The sequence below is a fragment of the Sylvia atricapilla genome, chromosome 8 (assembly GCF_009819655.1).
Source record: "Sylvia atricapilla isolate bSylAtr1 chromosome 8, bSylAtr1.pri, whole genome shotgun sequence".
Lineage (NCBI taxonomy): Eukaryota > Metazoa > Chordata > Aves > Passeriformes > Sylviidae > Sylvia > Sylvia atricapilla.
This window is the reverse complement of record NC_089147.1, coordinates 5649233-5662179: the sequence shown is the minus strand read 5'-3', so window position 1 is coordinate 5662179 and position 12947 is coordinate 5649233.

Here is a 12947-nt window from a genome sequence, read left to right as displayed (position 1 = left end):
CATTCCCTGTGAGCTCCTGACCTACTCTCTCTGCAGAGCCTGTTTGCTGCCTCGAGTTGGTACCAGTGATGTGTGGAGCTGGCAGAGCAGGGGAAGGGGATTCCTCCTTCACTGGCCTTTCTGCAGGATGGTGCTACCTGCTCCGTGCTTTGACCCTGGGTAATAACTGGAAACTTGGCTTTGAAACTCGGGTAGAAAGTAATTAGAAGTTTAAAACTGTAAGAATTATGTTACATTGCTTCTTAAATGCAGCTGTGTACAACAAACAGCAGCTGTGCTGTTGTATGCAAGGCTTTCAAATACAGAGTGCATTTGCAGTAGCCATTTCAAAAAATTGAATAAATGTCAAGCAATGCAATTTATTCAAAAGCAAACGATCCCCTGTCAGTGAAAGGCATTGCTTCAGCTCATTTGAAAGTAGCAGGAGGGCTATGAAAAGCCTGTACACAGAACCACAGTAAAAGCTTAGGCTATTTTCTGATTGCACTATCTTGTCCAGCCAGTGCTATTTTAAATGCCAGTAGTGGCCTGTTCTCTATATTTAAACCCTTGCAGCAGCAAGGCATTGTGTTTCCTGTAAATATAGCATTTTGACTATTTATTTACAGACTCCCAAAGCATGCCATGCCCTGAGGAAGGGGCAGCAGTTACATTGCCCCCAGGAGCAGGGTGAGACAGGCCTGGTGTCTGATTCCTTTCCAGAGGGAGGGACCAACCCTTTATCTGGGATATGTTTATGTTGGCTCAGCTGTGTTTGCAGGCAAGGTGGGAGAGGAGAGGGGTACAAATAACACTCCACCCAGCAAGCGGGAAAGCAGCACAGCAGTTTGGAGAGGCAGGTTCTGCCCCTGCACCTCACGTCAAGGTAAGTTGAGGAAAGCCCTGATCCAGTGTCCTCAGTGGGGGTATTATCTTTTAAATAGAACTATAATTAAAAAAATATCTTTTGGTGGCTGGCACACAGCTGCTGAAGAGGACAAAACTCAGTCAAGGTATGCTTATGAGAAGGTTTTAATTTGCTGCGTTTTCAGTTTCCCTCCTTAAATGTGCATGTACTGATTTTTTAAAATACTCAGGTAACCAAATAGAAGGCACTGTATAATGAACTTAAATAAGATGTACACAAACATGGGAGAAATTTGGTTTAGACTAAAGGTCGAGTAATAGGCAATAATTTCTGTTCTTTTGGTCCTATTATGTCCAAGAAATAAAATGCAGATGTCCTAGAAACAAATCTTAATGCTGTAAAAGTTGGATATCATAAAATTTTGGGTTTATTACAAAAGCCAGCAGTAAAACAGTTTTTCTGACAGAAACAAATCCAGCCCTTCTGGGCCACTTGGGTAAAGGCCTTCAGGAAAAACTAATCTGAGCTCAGCAGTTCTCTGTGGAATGGAAATTGAAGCCAGAAGTTAACCATACAAAATACCATTTCCTGGAGCCTTAGTGTAAATATTAAAACTCCAAAGCCAAACTTCTCTGGGTAGATCCAGTACTGCCATTAATGAAATATGAACACAATCATTTTAGCATTTAGCAAACTGGTTTTATTGGCACTTTCACCTGTTTATGTGCAGTGGTACAGGAGAGCCAAATGAACAAGTATGTTTAAACTTTTCTTAAGATAAATGGATGACACTGAGACCCATTGGCCTGGTTGCACAAAGAAAAAGCCTTTAAGACTGGATAATTTAGGCTCTGCCCAAAGAACACATCCATAGGATTGTGCATGGGATCAGTCCCTGTGCCAGTGAGCAGCAAAGGGACTGTGGATGGTCTGTAACACTAGAGACCAATGTAACTGAATGCCAGCCCCTGTAATCCAGAGCAAGAGTTATTTTAAGATGGGCAAGAGGCTGGTTACAAAGCAAGGGAACACACCAATTCTCAGTCAAACACCTTTCCAGGATCTATAAATAAGCAACTTCAAAAGAATAAGGAGGCTAGTTCAGTTGTTCCTGCTGGAATTTCCACTCCAGAAGCTGGAAATCTGCTGTGAAAGGAAGGAACAGGTCCTTTAGTGGAAAACAGCAAATTGCAGGGCAAGGAGAAGTGGAGGATCTTACATTAAATTTCAGACTGTAAGAAGAAAGCACACTTGCCACACATTTTTCAGAAAATAATTCCAAAGGGCGTTGATCTGTAAGGAACACACTTCATGTTTCAGGATTCAAAATGTAATCTGGAGTTCTTCATTCCTGGTTCTTTACATTTGACATCTACTCAAGGACTGCGCAATGTTCTCTGACGTGTTCCACAACAAACACAGAAATCACTGATAGGGTTTGCACTAAAGGATAACGTTGGAAGTCTTGGTAAAAAGGCTGGAGACAGAACAGAGATGAAAATAATTAACTCCTAATAATGTTAGGAATGAGGTGAGCAGGCAAGAAAATGTAACAAACTGAAATATTGCTACTTAGATTTACTCAGTGGATAGATGATCTGTCTACTAGTCATCTGACAAATACAATTTTTAAAAATGGGGCGTTACATGAGTTTTAGAGTAAAAGAAATACACTGAATTTAGCAGCAAAGGGGTTATGGAACTTAGCCTGTTTTTTACTGCATTTCTACAGCTCCTGACAGTGAACAGATGAGATTTGCAAAATCATCCACATGGGTTACTTGAAGCCCTGATTTATTGCTTTTCATCATTTTGTGAACTTTGAGTTCCCATCCATTTCTGTCTTGTCAGGAAAGCTCTGCTCCTTCCATTTGCAGAAATGAGCAGTGTCTGGAATAATTTCCCTTGTGCGTTTCCCACAGGGTTGGCAGGCAGATAATGTGGGTTTTTTTCTGCAGCCCATACTGATTTGTGGCAAGGAATAGGAGTTGTCAGCACTCTGTCTTGCCACTCCAAGTGCACAGCTCAGATTTTACAATCTGTTAGTAAGAGCCACAATGTTTACCCCAGTACAAGCTTTTCTATTTTATTTAAATCGAGATGAGATGAAAGCAAGGAAAACCTAAAACAGTTTTGCCCAGCAGCCACTTATACAGCAATTTTTACTTCCAAAGGACTGATGAAATGATAATACACATCCCTAGTGGGCATTTCAGTAGGTGTTAGTGAGTTAGTGATCCCCAGGACCTTCCCTTGTGTCACAATTGATGATGAGCTCCTGTCTCATCTCCATTCCTGCTCTCCCCAGCTGCCTTTCCAACAACCATGAAATGTTTCTTTCCCTTGGCCTATTGGCACTTAGAAAAAAGAGAAAGATAGAGCATATGAAGATTTCTTTTAAAAATTTAGAGAGTTTGGTCTAAAAAAGTGCCGGGAGTTCAGCTCTAACCTCTCTCATCAATTAAAGGTGATCTTGACCCTGAGGCAATAAACTCAAATGTTTATCAAAGTTTCTGATGACAGCATACCCAGTATAAAGCCAGCTCTGAAGATGGAACATACCTGGAAGCATGAAAACAAGGATCAAGGTAACTGTAAATAATCCAAACTGGGCTTCTCTCCACCCAAAAGAGTGAAGTCATACAATTTACTTTAAAAAATTGAAAGTTTGCACTATGGCAGATGCAAGCATCTGCTGGTGCCTAAAGTGCACTGAAGCACTACGAAATTTTAAATGGCCGTATTTGTTTCATTTAGTTCCTGAGCTTGTTTACTGGCACCCTGACAAATGTTAAATTTTGTACATCAGAGGCATATTTTCATTCTGAAGAGTAGTTACTTCAGTATGCTACCCTGTGACAAATAAAAGTATCAGCACTGAAGTTTAGCTGTATGGATATATTAGATTACACTGAATAAAGGATATAAGGTAGGGTTGTATAACTATATCATAAACAAATATTGCTGCCTAGAGACAGCAGGCATAGACACATTAAAATATTTAAGGTACCTTTAATATTAACTACCTAGCAACAAGTCCCCGATTACTTCAAGGAAAATAGGCACTACTGGAGAAGGCAGGAATCAGAGCAATTATTATTGTTACACCTTTTCTTTCCCCTCAGTTACAATTAGACACATAACTCTTGTTATATAACATGCAATTACCTGCGTAGGGAATCCCTGCCTTAAATAGTTTGTGCTTGACTATGCTAAGAAACAGACAGGGTTGTGAAATTAGAGGACGTGGATTTGACAGAGCTGAGAAACAGCATCGCGGAGTTCTGGTTCCTGCCGTGCCTCGAATTTACAGAGTGACCCCGGCAGCCCCTCTGTGCACACATCCCTGTTTTGGGATTGCCATCAGAGCCGGGGCACGGCCTGGCAAAGGAACCTGAGGCACCTTCCAGGGTGTCATTTGATCAGAGAACCGGGGCAGGGCTCGGGTCTCACCTTCCTGGACGCTGCTGGTGTCACCTCATCTACCTGAGTGTCACCTCATCGACCTGAGTGTCACCGCGAGGTGTCCCTGCCACCTCCCTGCAGCACCGCTGCGCCTTCCAAGCACCAGAATTTCACAGAATCACAGAATGTGGAGGTTGGAAGAGACCTTCAAGATCATCGAGTCCAGCCCAGCCCTAACACCTCAACTAGATCATGGCACAGAGTGCCACATCCAGTCTCTTTTTAAAAACATCCAGAGACGGTGACTCCACCACCTCTCTGGGCAGAGCATTCCAGTATTTAATCATTCTTTCAGTGAAAAACTTCTTCCTAATATCCAACCTGTATTTCCTCCTGCCGTGCTGCTGAAGCAGGAGGACTGTGATGGAAAATGGTTTTGTGTAATAGTGAAGAGAACTTCCTAGTCTGGAATGTGCCCACCATGTTGGCAGGATGCTCCCCAATGGTGGGGACAAGCTGTGGGGGATGCCACCATCCCTAAGATTTCTTTTCAAAGTTTCTGAAAGGTGTTAGATTTGCATTGGAGGCCTTGGATTCCTGCAGTTCCAGTTATTACAACAATATTGACATATCCAGCATTTTAACAGGGGATAGTCCCAGATTTGGCTTCCAAGCTGGGTTTTGTCATGCTTGCACATGACACTCTTGATCTTCACATAAAACCAATAAACATTTCCAGTCTGGGATCTACACGAAGATAATTATCCCCAACACAGGCATTAGAGTTTGTTTCAGTTTGTAAACCCAAAAGAAAGCCATTGGCTCATTTCTGCACCTCTTTATTCCATAACCACAACTTTAATCCTCATTCCAAATCTCAAAATCACCAACTATCCTAAACCATCAATCCCAAAAGAAACACAAGCCTGCAGATTCAGAAAGAACAAACCTGGAATTTTTCCAGCAGCTCTTAATTTCCTGCAGGCTTGAAACTGAACACAACCTAACTGAGGGAAAAGATGGTGAATTGAAGTGGAAAAAACACTGGGGGAAGGTGTGGTTTTAAATACCTCGCTCTCAGAGACATCTGCTTTTGAGATTAGTGAGCAGGTCAGCGTTGGTGTGATGGGCTTGGCTTTTCTATAGGAGTGAATGAATCAGCCAGGCCCTGTATCAATGTTCACCCAGAAAAAATTTGCAAATTTTGCTCACTCACTTGAATTTGTGGTTTTTATCAAATAAGGAATGTAGAATGGAGACATACCTTTATTATTTGTGAGTGTGTATTGTACTTTCCTCTGATAAAAGTTATTTCTTTACCATAAGTGATGCTCTCTTGGTTTAATTACATTAAAATTAAATGTGTTCTCAGATTTTTACAGAGAGGCTTAAAGATTTATCTTTAAAATTGATTCACATTTTGTACCATCCAAGCTATGTCACCAAGAGGGTGAAATTCTCTCAGTGTCACATGGTGATACTTTTACTTTTCGTTCCTCAGTTTTCCATTGGGAGCTCTGCATGAGTTTCCAGTTGATGAAGCCTGATGCATTGGTGTAATCTCCTCCTGCTGCTTCTTTTCCTGTAACTCTCCCCTCAGGGGCAGCAGATTTAAGGAGCTTTTTGTGCTTACAATTTCCTCTGTCATCCCTGGTGGATTTTCCGTCTCAAGCACTGGACAGCCAAAGCTTCCTTTGCTTCCAGAAGCTGGAACAGAGCCTGAGTGTATTTATGTTAATGACAGAGCAAGAAAAGATTCAATTTTTGTATCAGCTCAAATGGACATTTCCAGTCTGACTCAAGCAGGTCACGTGCCGAAGGTGCATCTTGGCAAAACAAAACCCAGAGAATCTGTCAAATTTAAAATCTAAACTGAATTTCCTTGGACTTGAGCTGAGGAACTTGTTCCTAACTAACATAGTTTGTTACATAATGCACTGATAAAGGCAAAATCCACTCAGCGGAAGAGCAGTGCCAGTAAATGGTAATTTAGCACTCATTGTAGAGATCTTGAGATGGGGACATTCAGATTAGATATTAGAAGAAAATTTTTTCACTCTCTGCGTTCTCAGGCACTGGGAATTGGCTACTCATGGAGATGGTGGATGTGGTTTGTGCTTTAGGCGGGGACAACTGCACTGGATGGTCCTGAGGATCCCTTCCAGCCATGTCAATTCTGTGATTCTGTGACTCCACACAGGGGCACCAAGAAAAGGGTCCACTAGAGCACTAAAGAACCCGGTGACAAACCCGCCTTCCTGAGGCCACCGGAGATAGCCGTGCTCTGCGAGGGACAGACAGACCCGGGGGCACTCTGTCAGGGACAGACAGACCCGGGGCACTCTGTCAGGGACAGACAGACCCGGCCATGCTCTGTCAGGGACAGACAGACCCAGGGCACTCTGTCACGGACAGACAGACCCAGGGCACTCTGTCAGGGACAGACAGACCCGGGGCACTCTGTCAGGGACAGACGGACCCGGGGCACTCTGTCAGGGACAGACGGACCCGGGGCACTCTGTCAGGGACAGACGGACCCGGGGCACTCTGTCACGGACAGACAGACCCAGGGCACTCTGTCAGGGACAGACGGACCCGGGGCACTCTGTCAGGGACAGACGGACCCGGGGCACTCTGTCACGGACAGACAGACCCAGGGCACTCTGTCAGGGACAGACAGACAGACCCGGGGCACTCTGTCACGGACAGACGGACCCGGCCGTGCTCTGTCACGGACAGACGGACCCGGCCGTGCTCTGTCAGGGACAGACGGACCCGGGGCACTCTGTCACGGACAGACGGACCCGGGGCACTCTGTCAGGGACAGACAGACCCGGCCATGCTCTGTCAGGGACAGACAGACCCGGCCATGCTCTGTCAGGGACAGACGGACCCGGGGCACTCTGTCACGGACAGACGGACCCGGGGGCACTCTGTCACGGACAGACGGACCCGGCCGTGCTCTGTCAGGGACAGACGGACCCGGGGCACTCTGTCACGGACAGACGGACCCGAGGCACTCTGTCAGGGACAGACAGACCCAGGGCACTCTGTCACGGACAGACGGACCCGGGGCACTCTGTCAGGGACAGACGGACCCGGGGGCACTCTGTCAGGGGCAGACGGACCCGGCCATGCTCTGTCACGGACAGACAGACCCAGGGGCACTCTGTCACGGACAGACAGACCCGGGGGCACTCTGTCAGGGACAGACAGACCCAGGGCACTCTGTCACGGACAGACGGACCCGGGGGCAGTCTGTCACGGACAGACGGACCCGGCCATGCTCTGTCACGGACAGACGGACCCGGGGGAACTCTGTCACGGACAGACGGACCCGGCCATGCTCTGTCACGGACAGACGGACCCGGCCCGGCCGCCGGCAGCGCTCCGCACCTGGGCTGTGACGTCAGAGCCCCGTGACGTAGCGCGGGCGGCGGCCGGCAGGGGGCAGCAGCGCCCCGCGGATGGCGGCCGAAACATAAAGTGGCGATTTTCCAGCAAAAGCGCGATGTGACGTCATAATCCCGCCTGAGAGCGGCACAAGGCGGGTGACACTGAGCTCCGCACCAGACGGTGATGCTGGTATCGGCCTTATGGCACACAAGCATCGTATTTGTCTCAGGTGTTGCTCTTAGAGGTGCCTGAACCCTTCAAAACCTCAACACTACGAACTAAGAGCGGGGTTTAAGTAGTTCCAGTGCTTTGTATCAGTTATTTTTCCTTATACAGACTGGGAAGGTGGACTCTGAGGAACAGGAAAATATAAAATTTCAGCCTTGCTTTTAGATAAAGAGCTGCCTCAAGTGAAAGGTTAGGCTAACAATCTGCAGAGGTCCGTTCTGACCAGCATTGGTAGAGCTACACTTTGATTTCTGAAAAACCCATTTTGAAAGGGCAAGACATTAAAATCACACTCAATCTATTCACTACATATTTCTTTTCTTGAGGGTGCTCTTTGTCAAAGCTGGGCTGGGTCAGAATTCATATAAGCCGCTTTTTCCCTGAGAGGAGGTGATTGCATTTCTCTTCAGAGCGACTTATGTCACCAATAAAAGCTGTCAAGGAGCCACAAACGTCTGACTCTAAGGACTGCTCCAATCTTTATGATCTGATAGCTAAGACAGCCTTCCCTTGAACAAATTGGATTGTAAGAAGAAGATGTGTAAAGCACAGAGCAATATTTGATATTTGCATGATGGAGCAGTGTCCACATAAATTCATCCTATTATCACAATTGTTGGGGATTATTTTTCACCTAATTTCCATCTCAGTGAACTTTGCATGCTCTTGTGTGTATTTATGGGGTCTTTTAATTACCTGATTCCAAGGTGCTTTCCAGTCATGGAATACTCACTCCATGGGCATAGGTCAGGTGCCCATTATTCCAGTTTACAAGTAGTACAGTGAATTATTTGCGGTGCCATTTATATAACCCAGTTGATTCCCAGTGCTCCCTAAATCCTGCCCCCATAGATATTATTATAAAACCATAGCAGGACATAAATTTTTCTTTTTATCTTTCTTAAACTGAATCAAATATATTAAACAAAACTGATATTTAAAATTACACACTCTAACTGAGAATCAAACCTATGAACACGGTTGGTTTTGTTAGTATTAAACTGTGGTTTTGGATGCTGTGTTTGATTAAGAGTAGGGCAGGAGCTCCTATTTTTAAAATTGTTAGCAAATTTAGCTGGAGTTTGTGTTTATTTTTCTCACTGTAATTAACATTGCAGCTCAAGGCAAATCAAATCAGCCAAACAGAACAATTGCTTGTGTGATGCACCAGCTGGTCTCAGAAACCTCATTTCAAACTGGTTTAGTTGAGCAGAAAAGTTATTTGGGGACTTGCTCATGTTTGCTTTCTCATTTTTTGGGGTGGATTTTTTGGCACATTCAAGGCTGCTTTTCTGTAAAGAGGTAAATATGTCTAAGGGGGAGAAATCGAATGTCAGCCTTTTTTCTCTACTTTTTCCTTCCACAGCTTACAACAGCTGCCTAGGAAAAAATTAAAAAGCATTGATAAATGTCACAGAAAGAAGCAAAACTCTTAGGAAGGAGGCTTTCTTTTCTTAATTAAAACAATAAATTGGGAAGCTGTGGCCCAAACCTTCTGGTGAAGTGCTTAGAGAAGTGCTGGAATCCACTGGCCTGAAATATGAAAATCCTACCACTTCTCAGGTGGCTCTGGATGCCTAAGTTCAATTTGCACAATATTTGTAACGAGGCAATGACCTCACAGGAGCTGCACACAGGACGTGATGCTCACACCATTGCTTGGAAGGCTCAGAACCCAGCCAGAAAGAGGCACAGAAAGCAAAGAGGGTTGAGTAGGATGAGGGTTGCAATTTCTTGCAGCTGGCAAGTCTTTGCTGTTCTGTGGGGCTGCTACACCTTGGCAGAAACTTCTATTGCTGCTGGACAGATGCATGGATGAGACAAGAAAGACAGGGAATGGGTGAAAAGAAGGTTAAAGAATTGTGGAAATGGGCAAAGAGACTGAGATTCATAAAAATTAGGGTGCAGCAAATCCTCGTAGGTTGTGAATAGGAAAGGATCATATTACCTCGTTCCTGTCTTGCCTGACATGTTCTTAAACAACAGCAGCAGTGGATAGTGCCCAGGTAATGTCACTGAGCAGTCTATTCCCAGGCTTGTTTAGCCAAATGCTTTATTTCTACCTCATTCTTTGTTTGTCTAAGTCATTCTTCATCTGATTATGCTCTGTACTTGTATTTTCTGGAATAAGACTTGGGATTGTTTAGCTTCAAAATGAAAAGACTCAGTAGGGAACCTTTTCAGTGCGTGTAAATGCCTGATGGGAGGAAGAAAAGAAGATGGGACTAGACTCTTCTCATGGATGTCCTGTGAGGGGACGAGAGGAAACGTCTGCAAACTGAAATACAGGAAATTTCATTTAGAGTTAAGAATGTTTATTTTTCTGTGAAGGTGGTCAAACATTGGCACGGATTGCCCAGAGGGGGGGTGGAGTCACTGTCTTTGGAGATACCCAAACCCCACTGGAGATGAACCTGGACAACCTTCTCCAGCTGATCCTGCTGTGGGCAGAGGGCTTGAACCACAGGTACTTTTCAGCCTCCACCATTCTATGGTTCAGCGACACTGGGCAAAGAAACCAGTTTTTCTTGTCCTCTTTCCAGCAATTCTTTTGTGTTTCAAGACTGTTTTCCTGTTCCCAATGAGAAGCTAGTCCAAAAAATCCCTGTTCTTCAAATAATAATTCTCAGCTTCTAAAGTTCAGATTACTTGATTTCCTTTGGCTTGTTTTCTATAGATAATTCTTAAAATGGTTGTATCAAACTGAATATAGAATTCCCACAGAGGTCTGACTCAGAGTAGAGTGAAAGGATTACTGCATAGGTCTTATGCATAATGCTCCTGTGTGTTCATTGTAGTATAAATGGATTTACTTTTCAGTTTTTTGTTACTGGTTCCTTCATCAATTTATGATCTAGGATTACCCCAGAACTCCTGATTAACCAACTGTTCCTGAGCTTGTATTTATACAGATGATTGTTAATCTTGGAAATTTTTCCTCTTGCCAGGCCTTTCATTCATTTCAGGTAATTTATTCAGCTTGCCACAATAACCTCCTAATGGAATCCTGATACACACCAGGCTTTCTGACTCTTCTAGCCTGATGAGTTTATTAAGTACATTTGTTATTCCATTATTTGGGCCATTGGCAAAGGTATAGGATAGCACCAAACCAGAGTGTGAACCATTAGTAACCACTCTCCAGGAGAAAATTCCCAAATGTTTGGACTGTGGAGGTGCCAGAAGGGGGCCATATTTCCTTGGGTAGTTATAGGGAAATCACAAGGAACAGGATCAATAGTCATATGAAGTGCAAACACAGCTACTGGCCAGGACTGTCACAAGAAGTAAGAATGTTGATTCAATGACATGTTTATTATCTTAACTGTTCACACTTTGTTTTCTTGCAGGTACTTGAAAGTACATTGATTTTTTTTTTCTGTTCTTTCTTTTCATTCAAGAAATGGGTCTGACTGATCTAAAATTCTGTGACTCTTCCTACTTTCCCTTTGTTAAGGTCAGGATGGTGGCAGAGATTTCTCAATAATATAGGAAGTTATAACCACCCAGTGGTTTCACAGACCTTGGAAAACAATAGGAAATTACAGACCTGAATACTTTTCCTACTTCCTGGGGCCTCATCCTCTGTCAGTTTGCAAAGAGCAGCACTTCTCCAAGCTGATCATGTCTCCACCTGGCCCCACTGGACTGATGACTGATGACCTAGTGTAACTCCTGCAACAACAACAACAACACATGCTTGTAATTTTCCCTTAGGTAATTACTCAGGGACACTTCTCCTACATCCTGCATTTCCTCCTACATCCTATATGGTGTAAGGTGTATATGGCCTTAAAAATAAAAGGGTGCCTTGCAATTCTTCATCTGTCTCTTCCCCAAACAGGCAATTGACCATTTCTATGCAGTTTCTAGGATATTTCAAGATTTTGTTTAGGAATGCTTTTGACCTTATCTCAGAAACATCAGGTGAATCTGAGCCATTTGTGTAGCTCCATACCTGTCAGTGTTACAGCCCTGTGGTTTATCACACATAGCCATAGAGCCAGGGCAAATGCCTATGATAGAAATGCAGAATATAAATTGTTCAGATAGATAGATGTTGTGATATAATTAAAGTATCAAAATGAAAAGCACATTGCCAAGTGTTTCATGTGGCTCTTATTCCACTTTGCTCCAATCTTGCTTCTCACTGGCAGTCCCCCCACAAATGCAGAACTTGACTGATCCAACAAAAATGCTTCCCAGATTTGTTTGAGGTTTGACCCTACAAAAAAAATCTATTTTATAATTATTACCATAAGAGATAGACCTCGCTTTCATTTATCTGCATATAAATACAAATGTAAACTGTTGTCATGGCAGTTTAAAACATTTTACACATATCAATATAGTCAGGCTATAACACTTTCGCATAGTAGGGAACAAATAGTCATAAATGTAAAAGTGTGGTGCAAAGAACCTGCTGTGTGTCCCAGGACAAGGACTCACACTTCCTGATTTTCAGTCTTCTTTTTCAGTCTCCTGTCTATCTTCTTTCCCTAGGTCTGACAATGACCTACATAGCATTGCACAAGAAAAGCAAAGCCAGCAAGAAACACTTTTAGCCTGTATATAGCAATGATCATCTCTCCCAGTCACTCAAGTATAGAACACATAATCTCACAGGAAAATAAAGTTCTTTTAATCTTCTGGTTTAGCCCTTGAGAGTCATAAGAATTCTAATTACCGGCACAGTACTTAACTGAGCATCAAGAGCTTGAGGATTGCAAGATCCATACAGGATCTTTTTTTATCCACATGCCACAAATGAAGGAAAAGCCGATAAGTATTTTTGACCTAAAGTGTTGCCTGGCAGCTAGAGATTCTGCTCTTGGGAGGAGAAGGTTGAATGTCACTCTTTGAACTTCACACATCCTTACTTCTCCTAAACACTGAGGTGTATCTGCAGTGTAAATGCAGCATGATGTACAGGCTGAGGTTTTGTAAATCTGAGTTCTCCTGGAGACCTGTGGGTATGTGTGTCAGTGAGGTTTTTATGGCTCCAAATTTCTGCCAGAGTAATTCCACTTAGTGTTAAAAAACATCACCTCATCTGTGTGTTGGTTAATCT